Source organism: Mizuhopecten yessoensis, unplaced genomic scaffold (genome assembly GCF_002113885.1).
Source record: "Mizuhopecten yessoensis strain PY_sf001 unplaced genomic scaffold, ASM211388v2 scaffold7907, whole genome shotgun sequence".
NCBI lineage: Eukaryota > Metazoa > Mollusca > Bivalvia > Pectinida > Pectinidae > Mizuhopecten > Mizuhopecten yessoensis.
The window spans coordinates 663,968-670,121 of record NW_018407282.1 but is presented as its reverse complement, the minus strand read 5'-3'; positions in this window follow the sequence as shown (position 1 = coordinate 670,121).

Genomic DNA, 6,154 nt, shown 5'->3' with positions numbered 1-6,154 from the left:
GCATGACATAAAAAATGAACACGATACTATTAAAATTTCAGTATTAATGACTTCAGCCTTGAACTTCGAAAGAGTTCCATACTTAAAGAGTTACTGAAGATGTAAAACAATATCAAATGAATGGTACTTCGTTAGTTAATGAATGCATGGCACATTTGAAATGTACATTGTCTAGCCTATAAGAACTCATGCCGATTGATAACGCCCTTGTAAACGCTCAAGGGAGATAACAAATCAGAAGTATAATGTGTAAGGCAACATGCAGCCTTAAAATACACCTTTATATTTCTACATTACGCTACTTCAATGCCGTACCCATATCAGATTCTAGTCACGGTTGGAGATTTAGCCCATCATTATGTGTTTATTTGGTAAATGTATATCATTATCAAGATATTTAAATAATTTCTTTACATTCGATTAATACAAAAAATGATTTCAAATGTGCAACTTTAATTGCGACTTTCCATATACGTGCATATTTCTCAATATATGTAAATAACTATGTGATACGCAAACATAAAATAATAAGTGTGTATCATTGTTCTGACTATATGTTTTTTCAGGTCTGCATTAAAATTGCCATACATTGTAATCTATATTTTGAGGAAATAATGGAAATAAATATAAAAATCACATTACGGTAGAATTTTACGTCAAAATGAAGATTTCTTTTGAAGAAATGCCATGGCACATACCGTTTGCGTTAGCAGATATACATCTGTTTATCTTTTTCTTTGTGATTTTCCTTCGCAAAACTGCGATTCAATTAACGATTCGATTTTCTCTCTTTGAAATTCTAACCCTGAATATATTGTCCACAAAATTAATAGACCAAATAACCTGCCGTAGTTTTTCTTCTCTTCTACTAGTTTTTTTGCGGATTTAGTAAAATAATATAGCCAAACATGATCTCCCATTGTTGTTTTCTTATCAAGTGAAATTTAACACCTTATCGACTTTGGTTTTTGTTAATTGTTTTTAAATCAAATTACAATTGCATGAAATTTTCAAACTTGCGAAATTAACATAAATCATACTCTTAACTTTGACCCTTCCACTGATTTTTGTTCATGGGTGGGTGAGTAAAACACCAACAGACTAGTCTATGCGTCCAAATGTTTTGACAAAATATACATTGTTTCTCGTTTAAATAAGATAAACTCAAGGTATCTGTGAACTGTTGACACGGTAGCGTATCTCGTCTGTTGGCGAAAAAATCTGTCTATTACTAGTAAAACGATACTAAATTTCCTTCCATTTATACCAAAGCATTAATTGATCGTTATTTATAGATTAATAAAAAGTTAAATTTGGATTGTTTATTGAATTTAATTAATTAGAGGAAGAAATGCCATGTAATGTTTATACTCCTTAAAATAAAAAAGGATAACCAAATAAGATCTGCGTGGTTAGAAAGAAAAATTAAATTTGACTTTATTTGAGCATTGGAGCAATTTTGTATGTACGGTCGAGCGATCCGGCCAGGGTGCAACTTTGTCCATTATTAGAAAATGTAGTTTAAATACCTTCATTTTAATCATCTTCTTTGAACTTTATCAAGGTTCGGATCTGAAATCATTGTTACGTCAAATACCCTCGGGATAACATTTTCAGGTAACTGAAGCGTCTATAACGATAAGATCAAACAGTTTGTGACTGAATACTTTTAGTTTAGAAACCTAAAACATTCTGTACCTTTATATAAAGTAAAAAATAGCGATGTAATTAAAACAAATACTGATACCCTGTTTCACATTAAGTTCTTATTTATACTAAACATATAAAACGAGAAAAGTTCACTAAATCAATGCCTTTCTTTATTAATTTTGGAATCTAAAACAACGGTGAGTGAATACAGTTCACGAAATCAAAGTCGGTTCTCATTTGTCTGCAATGTATACCAAACATCAGCGGGTTTGATATAGCCCCGCCCATCCGTGTTCGTTACACAAATATCATTTCAGCATGGTCGGTGTAAATTTCATCCGGCTGAGTTCGATACATAGGAACCCAGCATCTCCAGCACCCAGACGCACATCGCTTCAATTACGGGCGTGCGCCGTACAATTAAAGCCACATAAAATAGGGGGAACGAAAATTGGACATGACCCATATAACATTCCTCACACTTCAGGAAGTGGTTTGTAGGTACATCAGAATGAACTGTGAACAGTACATAATTTATCATTTTTGGTTGTAATCGAAAGCGAGATTGGGCTGTATTTTGGTGAGGGTATAGGTAGTACTGATATGAAATTGAAAAAAATTTAATGTTTTTGCTTTGTTCACCATGCAAATATAGAAATAAACATATTGGAAATCAAAATTTCAGTATTTTTTTCCACAAAAATTGACACAATCAAACTTATATCTTTGATATAGGCTGCTATGTGCTCCGATGAAGATGCATCACGAGAGAAGACTTCCTTATTTTACATAAATCGATCAATTTACTTATAAATAAATTGATTAAAAATCAATTATTATCATAGACTGTCCTATTATCCTAGCTGCGGGCGGGCAAAAGTATAACATTGATATGAAGGAGTTGATGACGTGTCAAATTGACCAACCTTTTTTTGTCAAAATGGAACTTTAAAACTGTTAATACCGAACCAATGTTATTGATTATGTTTAAGAAAGAGTTACAGACAAAATAACAATAAGTGCCATTTCTTTCATTCGGATACAGTTTTTTTTCTGAAATATCAAATTAAATATGAATAAACGAATTGTCACTTCGGTTTCCGCTTTCCGGAATGGATCCTCATTTGTCCGGAGAGGACCTCTTAGTACTGGGTGGACCTCGTCAGTCGCGAGAGGGAACTGTCCGGCAGTATATTAAACTCCGGTAAAGTCACGAACTGTAAACTTCGGATAAAGTGTCCGACACTATAAACTCCAAATATGAGTTAGAAAGTCAGGATAAATAGTCCAGAACTTAAAAATCCACAAAAAATTTCCAAAATCTTCCAGATTAAAGGTTCAAAACAATAAAGTCCGGATAAAACGTCAGGGACTATGAATTCCAACTAAGATATCTAGAGTACTCAATGAAGCCCAGATAAATTTCCCTAAGCTATAAATTCCTGATAAAAATCCGGAACTATGAACTCCGAATAATATACATGGTGGTGGTTGGGAATAACAGACAAAGCATCTTAACATCTAGTCAAAGGGCAATATTAATCATGTAAGATCATAGGAGATACCTTAAAATATCTTACATGTTTTTGAGATGTCTCAATTTTCATAAGTTAACCTTGATAAGATATTTGATAAAATTTGTAGGATATCCCATAAAGATATACGATTACTTATATAATTTCTTTATAAGATATCTTATATATTATATATTCTAAATTTTCTATTTTTCATATCTTATACGATTTTATAGATGCTATCTACTGTATTACATATATCTAATAGGACATGTCATTCATTTATAAGATATATCATACAGAATAATTATTGTTCTTAATGAAACATCATATAGATCATCACGACCAATAATAATATATGAAATATCTTCTATATCATATAGGTCATCCTATACAGATAAAATTTAAGGTATCTTATGAAGTAATCAAGATATCATATATATTATATGATATATTTTATATTGAAAAGTGTATAAGGCATCCTACAAAGTAACCAAGGCACATGTTTGATATATAAGAGTATTTTTATAAGAGGATTGACGTGTGGTTTCGCTGTGGTGACACAGTTAAATACAAATATAGGTTAGCAGACAAGGTGACGTAGCTTTATGTGTACTTCAGCTATATTTAGATATTTATACCCGTCTGTTTCCTTTGTTGACTAGTTGTGGTTGAGGGCGGTCAGCCTTTTGATCTGACCAGGACAACGCTAAGATGATTATGGACCGCGACACACGTTCCGAGTAAAACAGGTCAATCGGAAATGTGTTATGTTTTTTCATGTACCGTGTCTTGAGATTTCTTAATTAGTTCAAATATAAAGTTTGTAAAAAGAGCACATATACATGAAAGTGCAAAAAAAAACTTAAGCAAAGTTTGCAAATAAAAAGGGTTGAATTGCCTCTAATCTCATTACAGGTTGTCTCTAAACCCATAACAGGTTGTCTCTTAACCCATAACAGGTGGTCTCTAAACCCATAACAGGTGGTCTCTAAACCCATAACATATTTTTCAAAACCCATGACAGGTTGTCTCTAAACCCATAACAAGTTGCCTCTTAACAAATACCAGGTTGTCTCTCAACCCATAACAGATGGTCTCTAAACCCATAACAAGCTGCCTCTTAATAAATAACAGATTGTCTCTAAACCCATAACAGGTTGTCTCTAAACCCATAACAGTTTCTCTTCACTCGTAACAGGTTGTCTCTAAACCCATAACAGTTTCTCTTAACCCATGACAGATTGTCTCTTAACTCGTATCAGATTGTCTCTAAACCCATAACAGGTTGTCTCTAAACCCATAACAGTTTCTCTTAACCCATAACAGTTTGTCTCTAAACACATAACAGGTTGTCTCTAAACCCATAACAGGTTGTCTCTAAACCCATAACAGGTTGTCTCTTAACTCGTAACAGGTTGTCTATAAACCTATAACAGGTTGCCTCTTAACCCATAACAGGTTGTCTCTAAACCCATAACAGGTTGTCTCTAGACCTATAACGAGTTGCCTCTTAACAAATAACAGGTGGTCTCTTAATAAAAAAAAAACACCACTAATTGCCTCCTAACCCATAACAGGTTGTCCCTACCTCCACAAGATTTGACATTTTAGCACACAAAAGGTGTACTCCTAGGCTACAGTGTGTGGTCTCTAACTTATACCAGGTGATCTCTTATTCAACAATAGATACTCTTTTAATCCATAATAGATGGTCTGTTAGTCCGCATCAGGTCGTCTCTAATCCTATAATAAATTGTTTCTTAACCCATAACAGGTTGTCCTCTTAACCAATAACAGGTTATCTCCTAAACCCTTATAACATATGATTTCTTAATACACAAGAGGTGGTCTCTTAACCCATATAAGAGTTGTACACTCAACTCATAACAGATGTACTCTTAACCACATCAGGTGTCTTTTAACCCATAACATTTGTACTCTTAACATATAACAGGTGCCCTTTTAAACTATGACATTTGTACTATTAACTCATAACAGGTGGTGTCTTAACTATAACAGTTGTTCTTTTAAATCACAACAGATGTACTCTTTACTATAACAGTTGTTCTCTTAAATCACAACATGTGTACTCTTAACTATAACAATTGTTCTCTTAAATCACAACAGATGTACACTTAACTATAACAGTTGTTCTCTTAAATCACAACATGTGTACTCTTAACTCGTAACAGTTGTACTCTTAACCTATAACCAGTTGAAGTATCTGGTCACCGAAAGTCACCCAATCAATTTCCCCCGCCCACTGAACCCATTCAAGTCTATATTCGCATGGACAGGTTGCGGTATCCCCATGTCAAGCGCTGACACCTCCGTCTGACTGGAGAGTCGGTGGTTCGATCCCCAGCGAATGTCCATCCTATTACATGGATACATGTAAAACTAATGGGTTTAAGGTACACCTAACCACGGTCACCTCAACTCGGACAGAACAATGGTCAACTCAAATCACATAGGAACGGAAGCAATTTTACTCGAAATGAAAAATGTATCCGTTCTCGTGCCATATAATTACAGCCGTTTGCGCGAACATGAAACCTATGTAAGGGTAAAAATGGTCGTCTACATCTCCACCCGACCTCGAGGCTAGATTCTAAATGCCCATTTCTACCGAGAATGATGTGCTTACTTGGCCTTTCAGAACGATTCTATAATAGTCTACATCTTCTTTAAAGCGATTAAACAAGTTTAAGACGCCGTAGTCCGTTGTTAATTTTATTTAAAACACATTTCCCTTCCATACCGGTGATTTTCCCAAATCTTCATACAATAGGTGTTTAAGGTGACCCCCAGATACTACACAGTCATAATTACTAATAGGACATTATGAACGCCGCTTTCTCGATATCTCTCTGTATATACCGACTGGGCTCTAGGGTAGATTTTCCCGACAACTTTATACCGGCCATTCATGATCAGCTTGTAGCGTGTTTGGTGGGAGTGGAAAGCCCCACTATTATCGAAACAAT